Source organism: Schistocerca nitens, chromosome 11 (genome assembly GCF_023898315.1).
Source record: "Schistocerca nitens isolate TAMUIC-IGC-003100 chromosome 11, iqSchNite1.1, whole genome shotgun sequence".
Classification (NCBI taxonomy): Eukaryota; Metazoa; Arthropoda; class Insecta; order Orthoptera; family Acrididae; genus Schistocerca; species Schistocerca nitens.
Window position 1 is genome coordinate 101,359,006 of NC_064624.1, and position 25,088 is coordinate 101,384,093.

The 25,088-nt window shown below is 40.3% G+C and overlaps 1 long non-coding RNA gene across 3 annotated transcripts in view; it reads left to right on the forward strand.

Annotated features, from left to right (window-relative positions):
• LOC126213173 (uncharacterized) overlaps positions 1-25,088 on the forward strand; it is a 382,402-nt gene that overhangs the window by 245,622 nt on the left and 111,692 nt on the right. Inside the window, exon 1 of one of the 3 annotated variants that reach the window (XR_007541097.1) lies at positions 15,189-15,335. The exons of the other annotated variants lie outside the window; for them this stretch is intronic. This is a non-coding gene — a long non-coding RNA (uncharacterized LOC126213173). Of the gene's footprint in view, positions 1-15,188; positions 15,336-25,088 lie in introns of those variants that run through there. 3 annotated transcript variants of the gene reach the window in all.

Consider the following 25,088-nt stretch of genomic DNA (forward strand, 5'->3'; position numbering starts at 1 on the left):
TGCTTATGGCAGGTGCTGTGTCACATATTGGTGTGGACCCAATTGATTCTGTTAGCAGATGGGATTATACTAGGTACAGCCTTCGCCTCAGATAGAAACTCAATGGTAAACTGGCTGGTAAACTGGCTGGGCTAGTAACAGGGGACTTAAGGGGGGGGGGATCACTCTCTTGAGTGGCAAAACACCAGTGCTTACTGGTGTCACAGCAGCACATTTTTTTAGGACAGGAAATTCAGAAAGAAATAGTTTTAAGAGAAGTTAGGATGAAAATAGACCTTCAGTTTAAGAAAGACACTGCATCAGCACAAACAGTTGTTGGTAAAAAATTTTCAGCAATCAGCAGAAATTTTATTTCCAACCACTTACAAAGGGCTGACAGATAAAAACTGAAAGCCCACTACAATGGGACCATGGAATGGTTCCATTCAAAAGTAATCACCTCACAAATCAAGACACCTATATATATACTAAGATGGTATCTGTTCTTTCAGACATGTCTGAAAGAACAGATACCATCGGTCACCATGCAGCTCGTTAGAATGAAATTATAATCAAATGAACACCCTTAGCTGCTTACAGGCATTGACATACGTCAACGGGGACACATGAAAATGTGTGCCCCGACCGGGACTCGAACCCGGGATCTCCTGCTTACATGGCAGACGCTCTATCCATCTGAGCCACTGAGGACACAGAGCATAGTGCAACTACAGGCATTTATCTCTGGCACGCCTCCCGCGAAACCCACATTCTCAACGTATTGTCCCGCAATACATTCGTAGTGCCCCCACCCATTATACTCATTTCTTGCGGTGCATTGCCTATTCCCGTAAGAGTTCGGGCACTGTTTGTGCATTTGCACAGAAGAAGAAGATGGTCAAGTGGCCGATGAGCCTTAACTTCTTCTGTGCGAATGCACAAACAGTGCCCGAACTCTTACGGGAATTGGCAACACGCCGCGAGTAATGAGTATAATGGGTGGGGGCACTACGAATGTAGTGCGGGACAATATGTTGAGAATGTGGGTTTCGTGGGAGGCATGCCAAAGATAAATCCCTGTAGTCGTGCTATCCTCTGTGTCCTCGGTGGCTCAGATGGATAGAGTGTCTGCCATGTAAGCAGGAGATCCCAGGTTTGAGTCCCTGTCGGGGCACACATTTTCATCTGTCCCCGTTGACGTATGTCGATGCCTGTAAGCAGCTAAGGGTGTTCATTTCATTGTAATTTCAAGACATCTATCACATTGGCAGAAAAGATCATCAATTCACATTTCACAGAACACAGTGGGCTGCTGACATATCCACAACCTGACCCTCTTGCACTTCCTAGTCTGACTAAAAACTGATGTCCACACGTATTTCTTCAGGTCATCAAAGATGTGAAAATCACAGAGTCAATTCAGAGAACCATAGCCTTCATCTGATTGGAGGTGTGGGGGTGGGTGTTATCGTGCAATAGGATGATTCGATCAGACAGCATTCCTTGATATTTTGATGTTATAGCACGTCACAATTTTGGCAGAGTGTCTTCCTGGCATTGCACATTGATTGTGGTTCCACACTTGAGGAACTCAACAAGCAGAGGACCCAAGGAGTTGAAGGAGGAGGTTATCGTGACCTTACTGGAAATTGTGTGAACAGCTTTGGATTTCTTAGGCAGGGGAGACGTGGGATCTTTCCACTGTCTGTTTAACAATTTGCCCTCTGGCTGGAATCAGCCTTTTGCACAATAATGCCTGCCGCCACACCACCAATCGGACCAAAGCTGTGCCTCAACAATTTGGTTGGGAAATACTGCAACATCCTGAACACAGTCTGAATCTTTTGCCGTAAGATTTTTACATCTTTGGCAATGCCTTAACAAGTTTGGTGATTACTTTTAAATGGAACCATTCCACGTGTTCAGTTTTCGGATCCCTTATATATTTAAGTCATCATATATTTGAGTACTAACAACTAAAATTAATGAACTACAGTACTTATCTGCCTTGGTGAATACTTACTTTACTTTTACTTTACACGTGGCTAAGGCCTTATCGACCATACACCTGCTCTACGAGCCTCTTCCAATTATTTCTATCCAGGGAAATTGTTGTCCAATCAGAGTTGATGCCCATCCTAGCTGCATCTTCCCGGATATTCTCCATCCACCTAATTCGACATCTTCCTCTTCTTCTCTTTCCTTCTAATTTCTTAGTGGATGCTATTTTGGGTAGTCTGTTCTCTGGCATCCTTGCTACATGACCAGCCCAGTTCAGTCTTCTCTTCTTTAACATTTCCACAATGGTACTATGTTTGTACAGCTCCCGTAGTTCTTCATTTTTCCTTATCCTCCACTCCATGACATTTTCATCGAAGATTGGTCCAAATATTTTTCTTAGTATTTTTCTTTCAAATATCAACAGTTTTTCTTCATCTTTTTTCCTGAATGTAATAGCTTCACATCCATATAATGCTACTGGTACAATAGTTGACTGATAAAAACGGATTTTGAATTCAGTACTAAGTGATCTCATCCTTAAAATTTTGATACAGCTGTAAAAAGTTCTATTAGCTGCTGCTAGACGGGCGTCTATTTCTATTTCTGCTCTATTGTCTCTGCTAAAAAGACTCCCTAAGTACTTGAAGTGGTCAACTGCCTTGAAAGTGAGACCATTTACGGTCAGTGGTGTATTCTTTTGGAGTTTTTTACTTATGACTAGATATTCTGTCTTTTCTTCATTCACATGAAGTCCAGCTTTCTCAGCTATTTTGTAATAATTTTGCATCATCCTGATTAATTCAGCTTTTGAAGTGCTTATTAAGGCTACATCATCTGCATAAGCAAGTCTAGTAATGTTCTGTCCCTGCAGTTGAATCCCTTGTGGATTAGTTTTGGTGAATTCTCTATCAATCTTCTCTAAGATAATATTAAATAGAATAGGTGAGATGGCATCCCCTTGTCTCAGTCCAGTGTACACCTTAAAATTTTCAGTCTCTCCTGCAGGTGTCTTAACTTTGCATATGGTTTCTTCCAAACACATTTTAACTAATTTGATTAATTTTAATGGTATTTCAAATTCTTTCATGGTGTTTAAGAGCGTCTGTCGGTGTATGCTATCATAGGCCTTCTTGAAGTCTATAAATAGAATATGGATATCTACATTAAATTCCCATGCCTTCTCATTTATTTGTCTCAATGTGAATAAGTGATCCAAAGTGGATCTGTTAGTGCGGAAACCACATTGGTAGTCCCCAATCAGTTCTTCGGTTATGGGAATCAGTCTGTGTAGTATACACATCGACAAAATTTTATACGTGACATTGAGTAGGGCAATTCCTCTGTAGTTATCACAGACAAGGGGATCATTCTTCTTAAAGATGGGGCATATAATTGCAGTTTTCCAATCGGCCGGTATGTTTTCTGTCTCCCAAATTGTTTCAATTAAGGAATGTAGTTCTATTTCCAATTGTGGTCCTCCATTTTTTAAAAGCTCAGCATATACCTGGTCTTCCCCACAGGCCTTGTTGTTCTTTAATTTCTTTATTGTTTGTCTTATTTCATTTACTGATGGTGTGGTGACTTGTATATCAACTGTATCTGGTTCTTCAAATGTAAAGTAATATTGTGGATCATTGCAGTTGAGCAGCTGTGTAAAGTATGTCTTCCATGTTTCTTGTATGTCATTCTTGTTTGTAAGTATTTTCCCATTATGGTCCTTTATAAACTGTTCCCTTTTAGTGAATTTTCCCAAGGACTTTTATATGTTCTGGTACATCTGTCTTGCTCTGTGATGCTTGAAATCATCCTCCGCTTCTCTTACCATGTTGTTGTAGTGTTTTCTCTTCTCTTGTCTTAGAGTTCATTGTGTTTCCTTGCGGATTTTATAGTATCTCTCCTTTAGTGTAATATTGTCCATGTCTTGTAACCATGCCTTCCTCGCATTTTGCCTCTCCAGTACTCTTTCTTGGCACTTTATATTAAACCAGATTTTGTTAGTTCGTTTTCTTTTACCTATAGTTTTGGAAGCTACATCTTGAATACTGTTTCTGAGGTGTCTCCATCTACTTTCCACGTCTTGCTGGTCACTATGTGTCAGTCTAGATTCCGATAGGTTAATTTCCATTTCTTTCCTAAAGTTTTCTTTTATTTTTTCTTCTGCCAGATTTTCTACATCGTACCTTTTAATTTCAACCCTATTTGTACTTTGTTTCTTTTTTAGCTTTATTTTCATTTGAGCTATGATTAACATACGATCTGTCTCACAATCTGCTCCCCTAAAAGTTCTAACGTTTTTAATACTGTTTTGAAATCATCTTTGGATGGCGACATGGTCAATCTGGTTCACTACTTTTCCATCTGGTGATATCCATGTCCCTAAATGAATGCGTTTGTGTTGGAATTTTGTGCTGCTTAATGTGAGACCATTTGCCATTGCAAAGTTTATGAGTCACACACCATTCTCTGAACTTTCATCATGTAAGCTGTAATTCCCAATGGTTGGTTTGTAGATTTCTTCTTTTCCTACTTTGGCATTAAAGTCTCCTAACACTATTGTTACGTTATGTCTACTTATTGAATTATATGTCTGTTCCAGTTGACTATAAAATTCTTCTTTCACGTCATCTTCCTTATCTTCTGTGGGTGCATGAACATTTATAAATGTAATATCAAACCACTGAGCCTGAATTGTAATGTGTGATATTCGGTTATTAATTGATTTGAATTCCTTTATTGTGTCAATTGCTGTTTTATGAATGTAAAAGCCTGTTCCAAATTCATGGCGCTGACCGCAGTCTCCATACATTATTGTCCCGTCTCCTATTTTCATTGATCCCGTCCCCTGCCATGTTATTTCTTGGAGCGCTACCAGTTGTACCTTGTATTTTCCTAGTTCGTTTATTAGTATTTGTGCGCTTCCTGGGCGGTATAGACTTCTGACATTCCACGAACCAAAAGAGAAATCCTTGTAACTTTGCCAATTTCTGTTCCAGTAAATTCTGTCCTGTTTCCGAGGCATACCTTGAGTGTCCTGACCGGCCATTGTTTTACATGAGTGGGTTGGTAGCCCTCTGCACAACCCCCAACCTGGAGGACCAGGAGTCTTGATTTTGGGGTACTCTACCCCTAGGGATTCGCCTTCACCATGGCTTAACGAGTCTTCCCTACCCGTGCTAGTTTTGGTCCACCCTGGGTATTTTATTTCCCCGGTACCCCCATATCTGGAGAGCATTCCCCAATCCGCCACCCGGGAAGGCGCCCGATGGGGGACTAGCAACCCCACACGGGGCCTTGGTGAATAACAGTCATCAAATCCATCTGACATAATTTACCTCTATGAACATTATGTGCCCACTGATACATAAGTGTTAAGTGTGACAGGATTTAGATTAGTCTCTTGCTTCTGTAGAGCAGAAATGGAAACAGAAGGAGCTGCTGCAATCATCAGGAATTGTCATCTGCCTAAAGCAGCTTGTGGAAGCATGCAGGACAGAACTAGAATTTCATATTAAATCATTTATAATGGTAAGGGTGTACTGAACGCCACTGGGTAATTTTAATCTGTTCAGAGATCACATTGATGTTCTATAGGCCTATGTAACAGCAATAAAAAAAGGTAAACAGTGATTCTGATAACTTTAATGTAGATTATCTTAAAGACTTGTCCAGTAAGGATTTATCAGTTAGTAACACTATCATTCACGTAATCCATACTTTTAACTTCCAAAATAGGGTAGCTAATTGCTCAAACACAGCTATTGATAACAATGCACTATTAATATTATCTGCAGGGTCATTTATATACAACAGGAACAGCAAGGTGCCAACACAATTTCCGCACATCTGAAGATACTTCTACATCTGACAATAAAATTCTATGACTTCTCTACCAAAAAGTCCTCAATCCAGTCATAAATTTTACTCGACACCCCATAAGATCGTAGTTTTGATAATAAGCATAGATGAGTTACTGAGTCAAATGCTTTTCAGAAATGAAGCAACACAGCATCTTCCTGACACCCTTGATCCAAGGCTTTCAGTAGGTCGTGGGAGTAATGAGTGAGTTGGGTTTCACATGACTCATGTTTTCGGAATACATGGTGGTTGGCAGTGAGGAGATCATTCTGTTAAAGATGCCTCATTATGTTAGCGTTCAGACTATGTTCTAATATTCTACAACAGATCAGTGTGTGGGATATTGGACAGTAGTTTTGTCGTACACTTCTACTACCCTTCCCATATACATGTGTGACCTGTGCTTTTTTCCAAGAACTGAGCGAGGATTTTTGTTCGAGGGATCTGCGATAAATGAAAGTTAGACAAGTGGCCAACTCAGATGCGAGTGCAGTCAGACCTGCAGCGAGGAAGAGAGGAGACGAGGATGAAGGGAGAGATGTCAGAGAGAGTAGCTCAGGGATAAAGTGTACTGCCAGCTTCAGTGCAGAAATGACACTGGCACAGTTAAAAGTAAAGATAGATTAGAAGGAAGAGGAATGAATAGTACAATTAGGAACTATGACAGTATAAGGGGTGGACAGAAAGAGGGCAGGTAGGTAAGAGAGTGAAGGTGGACAATAAAAGGAGAGAAAAGCTTAGTGAAAAAAATTAGGAGGAGGGATGTGTTAATGAAGATTAAGATCAGGATAGGATGGTGTCGAAATGTGAGGATGTCACAGATGGGCTCCAAACTATGGAGTCCAGGAAAACAGTACCAGGTGGGGACTGGAGGGGGGAAAGGGGGGAAAGGGGGGGGAGGGAGATCCAAATGACCTGTGTTGTGTAGCACCCTTGAATCATGTGGTGGAGTATATTGAGCAACTGGGTACTGGATGTCCCAAAGGCAGAAAGTTCTTCCATGCACATTTGTATGCTCCACCAGTTTAGTGATGGTCAGGTATGTATATAACACAGTGCAGTGGACACAAGTTAACTGATAAACAACATGCACAGTTTTGCAAGTTGATCTGCCTTTGATATTGTAGGATTTACTAATGGTGGAACTGGAGTAGGTGGTGGTCGGTTGGTGCACGGAGAAGGATTTACACTATGACAATCCCAATGGCAGGAACTCTGGAGTGCGGGTCATGGTTTGAGAATGTCATATAGTCTGACTAGGATGGTACGGAGATTAGGAGGGTGTTAGAAGGTGACACTGGTTGGTGCGAGAAACATATAAGGGAGAGAGGATCCCATTTCAGGGCTCAACTTGAAAAAGTTGTAGCTGTGGCCCCATAAAGTAATACCCTATATTTGAGGCTGACTGCTAAATAAATCCACTGCTCCCAAAGTACATTTTCCACAAGGTCCATGACGATAATATGTGAGATATTAGGGCTTTTATTGACATTTTTAGGCAGTTGTTTTTTCCTCACTCTATTTGCGAGTGGATTAGTACAGGAAATTATTAGTATGGTAAAAGTTACCCTCTGCCATGCTCTGTGCAGTGATTTGAGCAGTGTGTATGTAGATGTAGGAAGTATAGAAGCAGATGAGGCCCGGGTGGACCTGGGCACGAATAGGGGTCCGTCGTCACTCTTTTGTAATTGAGAACTGCATTAATGAGAGGGAGAGAGTATTAAATTGCCCAGGAGATTTGTTTGTGAATAAAATCTGTGAGGTAGCTGTAGTTGAGGACAGTCTGAGAGAGACTGTCAGTGTCAGTGTTGAGGGATTTTGTGGTGTTGTTGTGGTCTTCAGTCTTGAGACTGGTTTGATGCAGCTCTCCATGCTACTCTATCCTGTGCAAGCTTCTTCATCTCCCAGTACCTACTGCAGCCTACATCCTTCTGAATCTGCTTAGTATATTCATCTCTTGGTCTCCCTCTACGATTTTTACCCTCCACACTGTCCTCCAGTACTAAATTGGTGATCCCTCGATGTTTGAGAACATGTCCTACCAACCAATCCCTTCTTCTAGTCAAGTTGTGCCACAAGCTCCTCATCTCCCCAATTCTATTCGATACCTCCTCATTAGTTATGTGATCTACCCATCTAATCTTCAGCATTCTTCTGTAGCACCACATTTAGAAAGCTTCTATTCTCTTCTTGTCTAAACTATTTATCGTCCACGTTTCACTTCCATACATGGCTACACTCCATACAAATACTTTAAGAAATGACTTCCTGACATTTAAATCTATACTCGATGTTAACAAATTTTTCTTCTTCAGAATCGCTTTCCTTGCCATTGCCAGTCTACATTTTATATCCTCTCTACTTCGACCATCATCAGTTATTTTGCTCCCCAAATAGCAAAACTCCTTTACTACTTTAAGTATCTCATTTCCTAATCTAATTCCCTCAGCATCACCTGACTTAATTCGACTACATTCCATTATCCTCGTTTTGCTTTTCTTGGTGTTCATCTTATACCCTCCTTTCAAGACACTGCCCATTCCATTCACCTGCTCTTCCAAGTCCCTTTCTGTCTCTGACAGAATTACAATGTCATTAGCGAACCTCGAAGTTTTTATTTCTTCTCCTTGGATTTTAATACCTACGCTAAACCTTTCTTTTGTTTCCTTTATTGCTTGCTCAATATACAGATTGAATAACATCGGGGATAGGCTACAACCCTGTCTCACTCCCTTCCCAACCACTGCTTCCCTTTCATACCCCTCCACTCTTATAACTGCCATCTGCTTTCTGTACAAATTGTAAATAGCCTTTTGCTCCCTGTATTTTACCCCTGCCACCTTCAGAATTTGAAAGAAAATATTCCAATCAACATTGTCAAAAGTTTCTCTAAGTCTGCAAATGCTAGAAACGTAGGTTTGCATTTCCTTAATCTTTCTTCTAAGATAAGTCGTAGGGTCAGTATTGCCTCACGTGTTCAAACATTTCTACAGAATCCAATTTTGTGGTGGAGCAGATATTTTTGCTGCAGATGTGAGTGTTTATCAGAGATGAGAGTATTGTCATGAGTGCCCCAGGGAAGTGTAATCAGACTGCTATTGTTTTCTATATACATAAATGATTTGGCAGACAGGAGGGGCATCAATCTGCTGTTGTCTGCTGATGATGCTGCAGTGTATAGTAAAGTGTAAAAGCTGAATGACTGCATGAAGATTCAAGATGACTTAGATGAAATTTCTATTTGGTGTGATGAATGACAGCTAGCCCTAAATGTGGAAAAATGTAAGTTAATGAGGATGAGTAGGAAGAACAATCCTGTAATGTTCAGATACAGTATTACTAGTGACCTGCTTGATACACCCCAGTCAGTTAAATATCTGGTCATAATGTTGCAAAGCAATATGAAATGGAATGAACATATAAGGTTTGTGGTAGGGAAGGCGAATGGTCAACTTCAGTTTATTGGGAAAATTTTAGGAAAGAGTGATTCACCTGTGATGGAAATCACATACAGGATGCTGGCGTGACCTATTCTTGAGTACTATTCAAGTGTTTGGGACCTGTACCAGGTCAGATTGAAGGAAGACATTGAAGAAATTCAGAGATGGTCTTCTGGATATGTTACTGGTAGGTTGGAACAACACGTAAGTGCTGCGGTAATGCTTTGGGAACTCAAATGGGAATCCCTGGAGGGAAGGCAGCATTCTTTTCGAGAAATACTATTGTGAAAATTTAGAGAACTTGCATTTGAGACTGAGTGCCGAATGGTTCTACTGCCAGCAACATACATTGCGTGTAAGGACCAAAGAGATAAGATATGAGAAATTAGGGCTCATACAAAGGCGTACAGACAGTCGTTTTTCCCTTGCTCTATTTGTGAGTGAAACAGGAAACAAAATGATTAGCAGTGGTACAGTGTACCCTCCACCATGCACCATATGGTGGCTTGTGGAGTATCTCTCTAGATGTAGATGCAGATGCCTGGGTTGTAGGGAAGGGAGCATTTGATGTAGACAGGGTGGCAGCTTTCATAAAGTGTAGGTATTGTTGGTTTTATATGGACTGAGGTTTGGATGTGAGCTTCAGTGAGGCAGAAGTCAGCATGAAAGGAATTTGCTTTGGGTTTGAAAAAAAGACCAGGTGAATTTGATTTGGGAATATTAGTTAAGTTTTTGCAGGAAGAGGAGAAGAAATTGTTCTTCACCACGAGTCCGGACCACAAAGATGTTGTCGGTGAATATCTGTATCAAACCAGGGTGGGGGTGGGGGGGGGGGGAGCTTATAGGTCTTGGGGAAGGCCTCTTTCATGCACCCATGAAAAGGTTGTCATAGGAATGGGGTGCCCTGGTCCCCATGGCTTTGCCTCTGATTTGTTTGCAGGTCTGGTCCTCAAACGTGAAGTAGTAATGGGTAGGGCCGGAGCCGGCTTGTGTGACAATAAAGGAAGTTTTAGAAAGAATGTCAGGCAACTGTTGGAAGAGGTGGCATTCTAGGACAGAGAGACCATGTGTATGTGGGTATTTGTGTAAAGCAAAGTTGTGTTGATGGTACATAACAAGGGTAGCACCCTGTGGGAGAGCATTGGAAATAAATTGGACACATTCCAGTTGGTGATTGGTGTAGGAGTTGGACACCACTATTGAGGTATTTGAGCAATTGGCTACACAGATTCTTAAGATGGTGAGAGGTTCTGTTCAAGTTTATGGCTGGCTTCAAGGAGAACCACACTGAGTGTGTTAGCACATTAAGGGACTGAGAGGTAGGATTTTCAAGAGAGTAAGCAGGTGTCGGGAATGGCAGTTTGGGAGGCAGTTTATTTGTCAAGGGCAAGGTGGGTAAGGAGTGCAGATTTTTCAGTCTGTAATTTAAGGAGGGAATAGTAGAATAAAGGGTCACATCCAAAGATGGGTCTTGGCCTTTGGGAACAGAAACAAGGGTTAACCATGTTGGGAATGTGCGTCTCGCGGGGAGCATGCAAGGGGTAAGTGCCTGCAGGTGCACTATTCTCTGTGCCCTCGGTGGCTCAGATGGATAGAGCGTCTGTCATGTAAGGAGGAGGTCCCGGGTTTGAGTCCCAGTGAAGGCACACATTTTCAACATGTCCCCAATGAAGTATATCAACGCCTGATTACAGCTAGGGTGTACATTTAATTATCATTTCATTCTAGCAAAGCTGCATGGTCATCTACGGTAACTGTTCTTTTGGCAACAGATACTAACGTCATATATAGTTAAAAAATATGGCTTCCCGGCCCTCGACCTTCTTGTGTGAACGCACACACTATGCCCGAACTTGTACGGGACTTGGTAGATTAATCTGCCACGAGTAATGAGAATGATGGGCAAACATCTATTAGGGGCACTACGAATGTAGTGGTGTGGACATGTTGGGAATGTGCATCTCACAGGGAGCATGCAAGGGATAAGTGCCTGCAGGTGCACTATTCTCTGTGCCCTCGGTGGCTCAGATGGATAGAGCGTCTGTCATGTAAGGAGGAGGTCCCGGGTTTGAGTCCCAGTGAAGGCACACATTTTCAACATGTCCCCAATGAATTATGTCAATGCCTGGTTGCAGCTATGGTTTCCATTTAATTATCACTTGATTGTGGAATTAATCAGGCCATAAAAATGAGTAATTTTGCTGTAGTGTTTCTAGAACAGTTTTGACATCTTGTGCTGAGTTTGAGAGCATTATCTTTATGAACAATCAGTAAATCACTCAGAGCATATTTCCTGACGGACTTAAATATGCTGTCACACCAATCTAGAAACTGGACAAACACAGAAAATCACTTTTAATTACAGAACTATATCACTCCTTCCAGGCTTTTCAAAAGTGATTGAGAATGGCATGTGATAGAATACGGACTCAATTAACTGAAGAGAACTTGTTAACTGCCTCCCAGTTTGGCGTTTAGGATTATCCACACACAAAGCAATACAAGGCCTCCGAAATAAAGTCTTAGCTAGCGGAGCTAAACAAGAAAAAATCTTATTGTCATATTCTGTGACCCAACCAAACCCTTTGATTGTGTGGAACACAAAGTTATACTTTGCAAAATAAAGCATTACAGCATTAATGGTGTCTCTCTTGCATGGATGGGACCTTACCTTCATGACAGGAACAGACTGTACCTCAGGCTTGAAAATAACTTCAGAATTGAGGAACATAACACATGGAGTGCCACAATGATTGGTGCTAGGCCTGCTCTTGTTTCTAACCTACAGACACTGATCAGCCAAACCATTATGACCACCTGCCAAATGGCTGATTGGTACCACATCTGCACACACTTCACCTCGGGTGATGAGCTCTGATTCCAGTTTCAGTCACATCCCAGATGCGTTTGATCGGGTTCACATCTCGAGAGTTGGGGGGCCAGCACATCAATTGGGCCTCGCCACTGTATTCCTTGAAACACTCGATCACACTCTTTTCATTGTGACATGGTGCATTATCTTGCTGAAAAATGCCACTGCCATCAGGAAACATGAACATCATGAACTATGTGGTCTGCAACGAGTGTACAATACTCCTTGTCCCTCATGGTGCCTTCCACAAGCTCCACTGGACCCATGGATGTTTACATGAAAGTTCCCCAGAGCACAATGTAGTTGCCACCAGCTTGTATCCATCCTGAAGTATGGGTGTCAAGGAGCTGTTCCCTGAAAGACTGGGATTCATCACACTGTGCAATGCTCTTCCACTACCCCAACGTCCAGTGCCGATGGTCACGAGTCCATTTCAGTCGTAGTTACCGACATTATAATGTTAACATTGGCACTTGCCAGGGCCGTCAGCTGCAGAGGCCCTTCGTTAGGAGTGTTCCGTCTTCTCTGTGTTCAGACACACATGTACTCTACTCAGATTAACGTCCGATGGCACAGGTTGCTACCTGTCCTGTTTTACGAGTCTACTCAGCCTACAATGTCCAACATCTGTAATGAGGGGTGGCCACCCAACCCTCTGACATCTGGACTTGGTTCCACCTCGGTTTCGCCACATGTTGAAGACACTAATCACAGCACTGCTTGAACACCTGACAAGCTGTGCTGTTTCCGAAATGCTCGTGCCAAGCCTCCAGGCCGTTACAGTCTGCCCTCGCCCAATCTCAGATAGATCATGTACCTTCCCCATTGTACACACAGACAGCATGCTCACCGATACAACATATACCGTGCATGTGCTGGACTACGTTATTCCTCGGCAGGTGACACTGCTATCGCCTGGATAGATTTATATTTATAGTAGGTCGATATGAGACCTGAGTTTCTCCTGGCGTATACAAATTTCAAATAACTTCCGGGAATTCAGCCAGGTAACACTTTCAGCGACCGCCGATATTTCGGCGGGAGAACACCCCGCCATTTTCAAGGCAAACTGCAACGGACAGGCGGCGTGCATGCAAATTTAATACCTCGGTTCTGCGACAGAAGCAGGAAAGATAACACACACACTGAACACTAGTGCCACCAAAGATGACCAAAGTCAGAGCTATCGATAGTGAGACTATGAATTCACAGGTGAGGCAGCATTGACTCTGTTCCTCTGTTTTTTGACAAGGGAGAGAGCCGGATTCCAAACAGAGTTTAAACAGAAACCTCCATCCCTGTTAACGAGGTTGCTCGCTAGTTTAATCTCAACTGCCTCCTTAATGACACTGTCCCAATAGCTGGACGTGCATGCCAATATCTCGGTGTTATTATATAACATGGGGTGACCAGTATCCAAGCAATGTTCGGCAATAGCAGATCTATTTGGCTGCTGTAATCGTGTGTGCCGTTTATGCTCAGTACATCTGTCCTCCACGGTCCTGATAGTTTGACCAATATATGCCATACCGCAGCTACAGGGAATACGATACACACCTGCCTTACGCAATCCAAGATCATCCTTAACGGAACTCAAAAGTGCTCTAATTTTAGATGGAGGTCGGAAAACACATTTCACATCGTATTTCCGTAAAATACGACCGATCTTATTGGACGTGTTTCCTACGTAAGGCAAAAAGGCAGTAGACTTAGGTGTTGACTCAGAATTATCATCAATCACCCGATGTACAGTTGGTCGATAGCGCAACGCACGTTCAATCTGTCTATCACTATAGCCATTTTGACGAAATGTAACTTCAAGATGGGACAGCTCAGTTGGCAAAGTCTCAGCGTCAGAAACGACATGTGCCCTGTGTACCAAGGTACGAAGTACCCCTTCACGCTGAGCCGAATGGTGACAACTATTAGCTTGTAAGTACAAATCGGTGTGAGTACGTTTCCTGTAGACTGCATGTCCCAATGATCCATCATCCTTCCTCCTAACCAAGTGTTACCTGGCTGAATTCCCGGAAGTTATTTGAAAGTAGGTCGATAGTTTAGTTCTGTATCATTTTTTTATGGTACAATCTACATCCCCCAAAATATTGTTCAGCCTTTTAGTAAGGATTCAAAGCTTTCTTAATAACCCAATAGTCCAAAATACTTTGAGCTGCTTTCATGCTGTGCCTCCAACCCATGTTAACTAAGTGACAGACTTCTTTTAGTCAATAACGATTTACCGTTGTAACTTACATGAAAGCCATGGCTGGTATGCAAGGATTTATCTAACATGATTACGTCTTTCAAGTTCACCTATATTAGTTTTCTGTGCACCTCATTCATCTCACTGTTCACTTTTTTCTATGGATTTATTTATGCATGACCGAGTGGACAGACAAACAGAAAAAGTGGATTGCTGGTGACACCACGATCGACGCAACTTGAACTAAACATTTCGCCTTCTGAAAATGATGTTTCTACTGCAAGCAATTCTGCCACAGGAGAATTACTTTGACGCTCCTGATCAAACAGTCGCGCATCGGACATAAATCGTGAGTGTTTAGAGTACACAGTGACCAGTGTTGAATTAATTCTCTGCACCGCAGTCTGCAAACCACTGTGAACGTTTGAAATGCATGACTCACTCTATACACACAGGAAGTTACACTGACATGCGTAAACGAAACAGATTTTCGGGATTCTAGCAATGACTGATGCAGCAAATGGGCGATCGAAAGAATTTGAAAAAGCAGTCTCGATATAAAAAAATTCTCACTTCCATGTCAGTGAGACAGTGATTTTCGATGAACTAAAATGAAGATACAACAGGTTCACGTAATTTAAACGCCTTTAGAAATAGAATTAATGTTTGAAACAACTTAAAAAAAAAGAAATTTGTGATATTGAGGAGGGTGTAGTGATACTTTCGCGATTTTGATCTGCCTGCAGCTGTTGGGTAAGCAATAATTTGGTTTTTGTCGCCAAAGCTACGTAGTACGTTGGTAGCTTTGGGCTTTATTCATTTGTTTTAGAGTTATTCCGTAAATCCGTAATAATATGTGGAGCGATATGTTTGTTGCTGGTTACAAACAAAAACAAATTAATAATACTGTGTTCAGTCATGCATGATTTGAATTCAAAAAACGTTACCGAAGATCTGCAGTTTTTGCACATTTTAATACATGGCTGTAAGTGGTTGTACATCACTAGTGTACTACTTTTGCTGTTAATCAAGGCCTTTGAACAAATAGTACAGTAACTTGAAGAATGAGCATGTAATGCGATGCAAGTATTTATCATCCTTGTTATTCGTTTATTTTTGAAACTATGTTAGGTACGTCACGTTACATTGAAAAATGCGTAAGCGTTGGCAGACAGACAGATGCTTTCAGTTTTGCCGTAATTGAAGCTCATAATATACATTTGAACTTCATCTCACTCATACCACTACTCTAACGCTTCTTCCACTGCCTTAATTTTGTACCCAGCGTAGTCTATACTATATCAGACAAATTTGATTAAGTTTTGGACCTTGATGTCTCAGTTGTGTCAGATTTTTTGAACATCTGACCATACCCAGGTAGTTAACAAACACCGCGAATTCCAGCAGCGTTTCCCTATGCTAGACTTTTTTCTTCGAAATCGTGAGAAACTGCGTGATTTTCCAAACCTTTTGAGTAATATTTCTGCATATAGCTCTATAACTATTGAAGCTAGATAGCTGACTCTTGTCAGTTGAAAGCACCTGAAATATGCGTTAATTACTGTGACATTAAATTTTCCTTGCAAAAATCGAAGAGAAAATCTATTTGAAAATCTCAAAAACACACTTTTTATTTTTCTAAGAAAAATGTATTGCTGCCGTATTTCTGTTTGCCTTTGATAAAATGTAAAGGTGAGGAGAGGATGAGTAGAAAGGGGAATTGATTTTTAAATGTACAAGTCTACTGCACTACATTGATTTTTCTTAAGTTACGAGGGATCATCAATAATGAGGAGTGGAAGTTTTGGTGTAGCTTCTATTCTACCTTTAGATGATAGTTACCTGTTATGTTATTGGAGAGATTTTTTGGAAATTTGTGGTAAGGTCTTATGAGACCAAACTGCTGAGGTCATCGGTCCATAATGTTATTAAGGGGCAATCAGTTTTCTTATGATACAAGATGACTCACAAGTTCTCATAACCTATAATTTTGCTTCAAATTACTCATTTGTGCTTTGATGTATGAAATTCAGTCTTACCGGTGGACCGTCTGCCAATCCACAATGCATCCTTCGGTTGCATACTGCAATGAGGATAATACTGAACTCGGATACATGTAGTCCTATTACACATAGACATTTTAGAATGCATAAAATGCAACACTTATATTTAATGTTTTCCATTCAACAGCCTATCTTAAAATGGCAGCATTCACAAGACTTCAACAATAATGAAGCAGAATTCACTGTCTTCTCATAACAAATTGTAAAAGTGCTTATAGCATATTTATGGGCCAGTGACAACAGACTTTCTGCTAATGCAATGTTGATTTGAAAATGAAATTATGACACACAAACAGCTGTGCAATAATAGCTCAAGAAACCATTGTCGGAATCTGTTTTGAACAAAGGAATACCATCAGAACCAAGCGATTCAGAAATCATCCAAGGGGCTTCCCTTCTCTCATTCCAATGTGTGAATTTTAGGTTGCAATTAAGCCATATGCTGTGAATCAGAAATCAGGTGCACAGACCATAGACCATTCCTAAACAGAAGACTTCTACAGAAAATGTGTCATTGAAACTCGATTGATTGCATCTGCTTGAACCGAGAGTAGCCTACAGTTTTTCAAAGTTGATGGTATGTTGCTTGCCAACATTCAAAGAAATGAAAAGTTTGTGTTCTGTGCCCAAAAGGATCAACTGCTTCATTGTTTTTCCTTATCTATATCTTGAAATATCTTACAAATCTTAACTGGTTGTATTCTAGGGTAAGCTGAGCCCAGTACGGCCACTGGGAGAGTCTGTACTTTGATTTTTGATAAAATATCATAATAACCACTTTCTTTGTTCTTGTTTACAATTTGTTGTAAAATCCAAACGAAAGGCATCTTACAAATGAGACTTCAGGTAACATAGCTCAAGTGACTGCTTTGTGTAATCTTATTTTATTCATTTTTATTCTCTTGTGGGAGAAAAGGATTGCTTAAACCTTTCCAAACAACATGCAAATGATGTTCATTAAAGTCATTGTTAGCCTTTGTTTCTACGATGGGTAACTTTTATTACTTAAATATATCATCATATTCATACTATATATATAGGATTGATAAACATGTAGTTCAGTTCTTAGTAAGACTAATACCATAGCTTTGCTTCTGGAGGAAAGTTGTTGGTTGGTCGATTTGGGAGAGGGGACCAAACAGTGAGGTTATCAGTCCTGAAGAAAAGTCATCATTTCCCGGCTTGTTACTTAAACAACTTAAAATGTACATAATAGAATGGTCTTAACATTGTATCTCAAGTACCCTTGCTTTCTTTATCTTGAAATTTAACCGATTGTATGTAAACAAAAGGATTGTTTTTGACACTTACCAAACTTAAAAAAAAAAAAATTGAGCATCACTTTAGATTTCTAATCAAAGCTCAAACCAAGACATTTACATTATTTATGTTGATGGTGATTGACAACTGTTTGAAATTAATTCGCTAAATAGGAATAACTTGGTACCATTGTATTAGGTACAGATGTTGTACCTTCTGGTGTTATCTGAAAATATGTGCCAGACTGGGACTCGAACCCGGATTTCCCGCTTATTGCAAGGGGTCCTCTTACCATTAGGCTATCTGTTCACACCTCCTGGGCCGATCCAAACACTGCGTTCCTATACTGTAGTCTTACTTTCATCACTGAATGCCTGCAGCTTAATTCTGTATGCCTGCATTAGTGGGAATAAGACTGTAGAGAATAGAGACCTATTCATTATAATCTAGGGCCTGCACCAATATGGAGTATTACGTTAATAATGATTAACAGCCACTTGAATTCAGATCAAAATAAATTAACTGAATGTGAATTACTTGGTGTCAGCTATTTTAGGTACTAATGTTTTACCTGTTGGTGACATTTGAAAATTTGCACCGAACTGGGACTCGAACCCAGATACCTTGCTTATCGTGAGCGGTTGCCTTAGAATGAAGCTATCTGTGCACACCTCTTGGATCGACACAAACTTCTATGCGTTACGTTGTCCTCATCCCGACACCATAGGTGCTGGTCGGTCTGGGAGGCAAGTACAGACAGCCTAATCCTGAGGCGAGCACATGTGATAAGTGGGAAAACTGGGTTCGAGTCTCCGTCCGGCACAAATTATCATGTGACCATCTGGTAGGACATCCGTATTGTAACAACTGATGTCAAGTTACTTGGATTCGGTGAATTTATTTCAATCTAAGTCATTTATGTTAACATCAGTTTCAGATTTCTAGCAACAGTAGTTTTGAAGTTTCATGGCAATCTCAAAAAATGCTTCTCTTGTTATTTGAAAAACAAATAACCTGTGCTTCAACAGAATATTAAATTTATTAGGCCTACTTTTTGTTTACTCTGTGTGTATATACTTTAAATAAAAAATAATAAATACCTGACACTTTGATGTCAAAATCTTTTGGCGATTTGATATAAACTAGCCCACAGGTACCAGAAGAACAGGTGATAATTTCAACATTATCCATATTGGTATCATATATCACATTTAATAATGATTACAATAAGATATGTAATAATAGTCCTAAGCCTCGATAGTACTAAGAAGAGGAATTGTCATTTTGTACCAAATAGTCACAAGGGGACAAGATCACAATAAAGCAATGGACAGCACTAGATCTGCTGTTCCAAAAAGCTGACAAAACAGAATGGGGAAAAATAGCACTGTATTGCACCACATGATCAAATAGTGTTCACTCAGTGACAAACCCCATTGCAGTGTCCTTGCTAATCAGTGAAATTACATTTTCATCTGTCAGCCCCAAACACACACACACACACACACACACACACACTCACATTGATTACATTTTGTGTAATGTAGAATGGAGTATATGGGAAGCGGTCTGTTCTTTTCAGTAATCACAAAGTTTTTCCTGCTCAAATTGTAAACATTCTTAGTGTGGTATCCACATTTGTAGTGTCTCCCAACTTATCTTCAACCACGTTGTTGCCATTTGACCTGACTTATATCCCTAGCCGTATTTCTTAGCAATCTCCCACCGCAACCAAGATTTCAGGTGAGAAACAGTGCCTTAGTGTTGGCAGTAATAATTCACATTTAGAAGGGTGCATAAACATTTTCAGGAAGCTGTTTCTAGGAGTTCTATGTGACACGGTGGGGGTGGGTGGGACTAGTGAATATAAAAGGGGGGGGGGGACACCCCAAAATCACTGGAATTTCTTTGTAGAAAGCATTTACTTTATTGTTTGTCAAACACAACCTTGACCTCCTCCTAAGTACACTCCATTAGCATTAATGCACTTGTCCAAATGTTCATTCCAGTGTTGGCAGTACCTTTTAAATTCGTCCTCTTTGTGAAGTGCTAATACCTTCGTGACACTGCGTCGTACATCTTTGATATCGGCAGAAAACTTCCCTTTCGAGTCTCTTTTTACCCTCAGGAACAGGAAGAAGTCAGAGGGTGGTAAATCTGGCGAATAAGGCACGGGGTGAAGGTAGTCGTCTTTGCTGAGGACAAAAACTGGTGAACACTGAGAGCTGTGTGTGTGTGTGTTAGTGTTGACAAGATGCAGGGACCAATTACTGGAATCCCACAAAGTTGGACGTTTTCACACCAAACTCCTGTGCAGACTTTTCATAACTTCCATATAGAGTTGGTGTTCACTGTATGGTATTGAGGGACAAATTACGAGTGTGCAATCCATTTGATGTAAAAAAAAAATTGACAGTGTCTTTACGTTCGATTTCACTTGCCGAGCTTTTTCTGGACAATGTGGGCCAGTTAACTTCCATAGAATTAACTATTGCGTACTATCTGGATCATACCGATAGCACTGTTTCTCATCACCTGTGATGATTTTGTTGAAAAAGTTTAGATCGTCTTTGAATGTATCCTTCAGTTTGTGACAGGCTTAAACGTGATGATCCTTTTGATCTGTGGTGATAATTTTCAGCACAGACTTTGCTGCCTCTTTACACCTCCCCAAATCAACAGTCAAAATGCACTGAATTGAGCTCCAGGACAACCCTGGCATGTCCTCAAATTGGTCAGTTGCCTGCATAGATCTTTGTTAATCAGATCACACATTTTGCTGACATTGTCCTCGCTTCGAGCAGTCGAAGGGCGATTGGAATGAGGCAGATCTTCAGTGGCCATTTCTCTGATTTTGAACTGAGAAAATTGTTTGTACACTTGAGTTTTACTGAGAGCATGTTGTTTGTGCGTTGTTTTAATCATCACATCTGTTTCCGTTACTTGTCAAGAACATAGCGGAAACAGCTATGATGATGCAAACAGCTCACAAACAACATGCTCTCCGTAAGACTCAAGTGGTTATGTGAATTTAGAAAATAAAATTAAAATGATAGTACTGATGAGGAAAATAATAAGAAATGATAATAGCAAGAAAAAAAATGCATATGTTTACCTTATGTATCAGGAACGTGTGCCTTTTAAAAAGCAGACATAATTAACATGAAAGTTTAAGTAAAAGGAATTGAAGAAAATATGTTTAAGCTCAGAAACTGATTATTTTCCTTGATTTCATTAAGTGTGGTAAAACTGTAATAAGCCTGATCATAAACTATTTGTACTGACATTGTTTCACTACTTCTGTGGACTACACTGCAAAGAGAGCCAATTAGCTGTTAGCATGTCATGCTTAATCATTAATCTTTTAGTTAAACCAGGTTAAGCAATTAATGTAACTACGTGAAGTAAGTTAAATTAACCTCCCCCGAAAATCCATACCAATTAATATTACTGCCACCCAGTATAAAACAGTAAAACCCAGTTTTGTCACGTAGCAGATGAAATATACAAAACCCATTTTAACTTATACAACATAAGAACTTCTTATGTAATTTGTTGTTGGAGAGACCTAATCATTTATTCACATAAAAACCTTAATCTACACTTGTTAAGGCACCAACATCAGTAAATAATAACTTACCTCTCATAGAGGATGTTCCTTTTCTTCAAGCATTTTGATTACTGTTAGCATTACCATTTCTGGAGGACTCTCCCTTCTGAGCAATTCCAGCCAAAAAGTAGCCAGTGTCTGTAGCAGGGGAAAAAGGAAAAGAATTGTGTCTCTGCAGAGAAAAAAGGGTTTAATTACTATTAGATACATGGGTAAATCAATTGTTATCCACAATTTAGTTATATTTTTGTTTATTTTGGTAGTACTGTCATTTTACATTGATGACGCATACTTTGTTCATTGGCTGCTCTGCTGTCTATTTGCACCAAAGAAGAGCAACGTTCAGTGATGCTTTTATTGTGGTCAGAAGGCGTATCGGGCTGAAATTCATTGAAGACTTTCAGTACAGTATGAGAATAGTGTTTTGCCACAACGGAGTGTCTAGGAATGGATTGAAAAAATTCTGAAATGGTCGCACAAGTGTTATACACGATGAAGGAGCCGAACAACCGTTTACCGCCACAAATGAAGAAACCACTGAGCATTCATGTGAAATGATTCTCTTAGATAGACGATTAACTATTGATGAAGTGGCACATCATCTGCAAATTATTCACAGTCCTGCCTATGTAATCATCCGCAACAGACTTACGTTTCATAAAGTTTGTGCCAAATGGGTCCCAAATTAACTCACACAGTTGCCTAAACGAATGCGGTTGGACACCTGCAAAAAATATTTGGATTGCTATGGTAATGAAGGGAACAACTTCTTAGACAAGATCTTTATTGGTGACGAAACATGGATCCATCATTACAAGCCGGAAAGTAAACAGCAGAGTGTGGAATGGAAACAACCAAATTCGCCAAGCAAGAAAAAGTTCAAGAGACAACCGTCTGCAGGAAAACTGATGCTTACTGTTTTTTTTGACGCACAAGGCCCAATACTGGAACATTATGGGGAAAGGGGCACAACAATAAACAATGTACATTGTAGTGAGATGTTTACTGCCAGGCTAAAGCCTGCAGTTCGAAGCAAATGCCCAAATGCTGAGGATTGCTGTCAAAAGGTGTTGTGTTGTTGCACGACAAAACCCTTCTGAATACTGCTGCCCACACTGCTGAAACGCCCCAGAAACTCAAATTTGAAGTACTGGATCATCCTCCATATAATCCTGATCTTGCCCGTTCTGACTATCACTTGTTTGGTCCAATCTAACAGGCATTAAGGGGCCGTCGATTTGCTTCGGATGAAGCAGTGAAAGAAGCGGTGCATTCCCGGTTCACAGCTCAACTGAGAACCTTCTTTTATGAGGGAATCAGGAGGCGTATACAACAATGGACCAAGTGTGTTGAAACGCAAGGAGGCTATGTCGAAAAATGATGTTCTTGTTAAGTCTCCTGTTTGATTACAATAAAATTTTATAACTACTTTGTGTATAATAATTGACTTACCCTCGTAGGTTCTTCCTTGTAGCAAGGAGAGAAAGATTTCGCACTACATTAATCTACACGGTGTAGGTGCTCACCCCCCTCCCTCTTTTTTTAATGAAAAGAAGGAAGAAGAAACATTACTTGACCTCAATACTAATTTTAACATTCGTTATGAATTTTTACATCATTTGGTTCATCATAATAGACCCTAACAAATGGTACCTCCTAATCAGGGCACAAAGTCCTTAGGCCACCATCCAGTCACACTTATACAGGGTGTAAATGATAGAAGCTGCCATAATTATACAGCAGGTACATGTCATTGTGCTTGACAAAAAAAATCTATTGAGATATCACTGTATCACATTCTTTATTTTTGTACTCCTAAAAGGCAGATATTTGTGGGTTTGATAGTTGATGCACTTCTGTTTACATTGTCATCTGACGGCATACAGCGTTTCTTGTCTATTACAGACATTGACACAGTGGTCAGAGAAAGGTAATGGATGAAGCAGAGCAATGTAAGCATTGGACGTGTACAAGAATGCTGCGTGGTGTCTAGGTATTAAAATACTACCGAAACAAGCAGTTTAAACAGTCACTGGGTGGTTGACAACATATAATCCATTTTACATAACCAATGAATTAAGTACAACCAGATGTTTTCTCTTTTACAACATTACCATAAAGGAGGTCATGGTAGTAAAGAAAAGCTACATAAAATAAAATGTGTTTCCCGTAGTACAAAATGAACCAATTATAATTTGTTGTGCATTAATTACAATCAACTGTTTTCTCATTTTACAATAAAACTGCAATGAAAATTAAATTCAGGTTGTTTCCCTTTGCTACAAAAGTACTGTAATGAAACCCACATTACATTGTTTAGTGTTACACCAGTGTTCAAAATGCCCGCCATTCATTTCAACACGTGCTTCATGATGGCAAACCCAGTCTTGTCACACTCATTCACACGTGTGCTCATTTGCCTTCACGGTATTGGTAGCATTGAATATCCTCTGTGTAAGTTCATCCACACTATTTACTTTCTGGACATAAGTAATTCCCTTCATAGGGCCCGAAAAGGAAAAAAATCCAGTGGATTTAAATCAGGACTGCATGCTGGCCATCAATGTGCACAAAAACATCCTATGCATTGTCCTAGAAATCGTCCATTCAAAACCTCCATACTGTGTGACCAGTGTGAGGTGGAGCACCGCCATGGAGGAACCATGTGTTGTGAAATATGGCTAATGGAACATTTTCCAATGAAGGTGTTAGCAATGTCTCCTCTAGATAGTTTCGGTAATTGTTAGGAATCCATCATGCAGGTAAAACATAAGGCCCAATAATTAAATCATCGATTATACCTGCCCGTACATTTACAGAAAAGTGGTACTGAAAATGTGTTGCTACTACTTGGCATGGATTGTGTTCATTCCTCGTGTGCACGTTATGAAAATTAGTTATTCTGTCATGAATCAAACACGGTTCAATCTGTGATGAGTATTTAGTTTACCATGCGATCTGTTGTTGCCTACCTGTTTCCGATTCACTCTCGCTATATCTTTATGCGCAGGGGCAGGGGTGATCCTAGAAGTCGGTCAAGGGGGGTTTTGGGGGAATGGAATATCCCTTAACTAAACGAGAGTTGGGGTCCTCCACCGACAAATTGTTAAAATTTGGTGTTGCTTAAAGAAGTTTTTGGTAACATGTCTACAGAATGTGTGTGCTCGTGAAAATAATACGATTTGTCCCAGATGTCTGGCAATTTCGAATTTTTTTGTCTGGGGTCAGCAGTTTGTGTTGGTAGGCATACCCAGCATAGGCCTATTTAGCTTCCTTGATTATTGTAAGTGGTATTCGTACATCAATAATCATCCAGTGTATATTAATAAATAATAAGATGCCCTTTTTAAGTTAAATGATATTTATTGGTTTAGATAGTAAGCTATTTGCTGCTCTTATTCTTTTGTTAAAATGTGTTTGAAATACATTGCAACCTATATTGCTATATAATCATAAAAATGGTTGAATCTGTTGAAGTTATGTATTTGCTGATTTCTGAAGTCATTTTGTCCAGTGTAACATGATACTCCATTGGGGAGGTAGGGGGGGGGGGGGGGAGGGCTATAGCCCCATAGCTAACCCCTTGCCACCGCCCCTGCGCAGTGGTAAATAATGTGAACCGATCGCTTACATAAGCGTACCTGTTTTGGAGGACGTGTGGGAAAGGCTCCCTTAGTTTTTGATTCTCTTTATGGATTCTTCCAGTCTACTATGCATAATGTTTCCACAAGTCACATCTAATCCGTGTGCGCTGTCCAGTGTCAACTTTTCCAAAAACATTGTCCCGAGTCGAACTCTTTTTTTC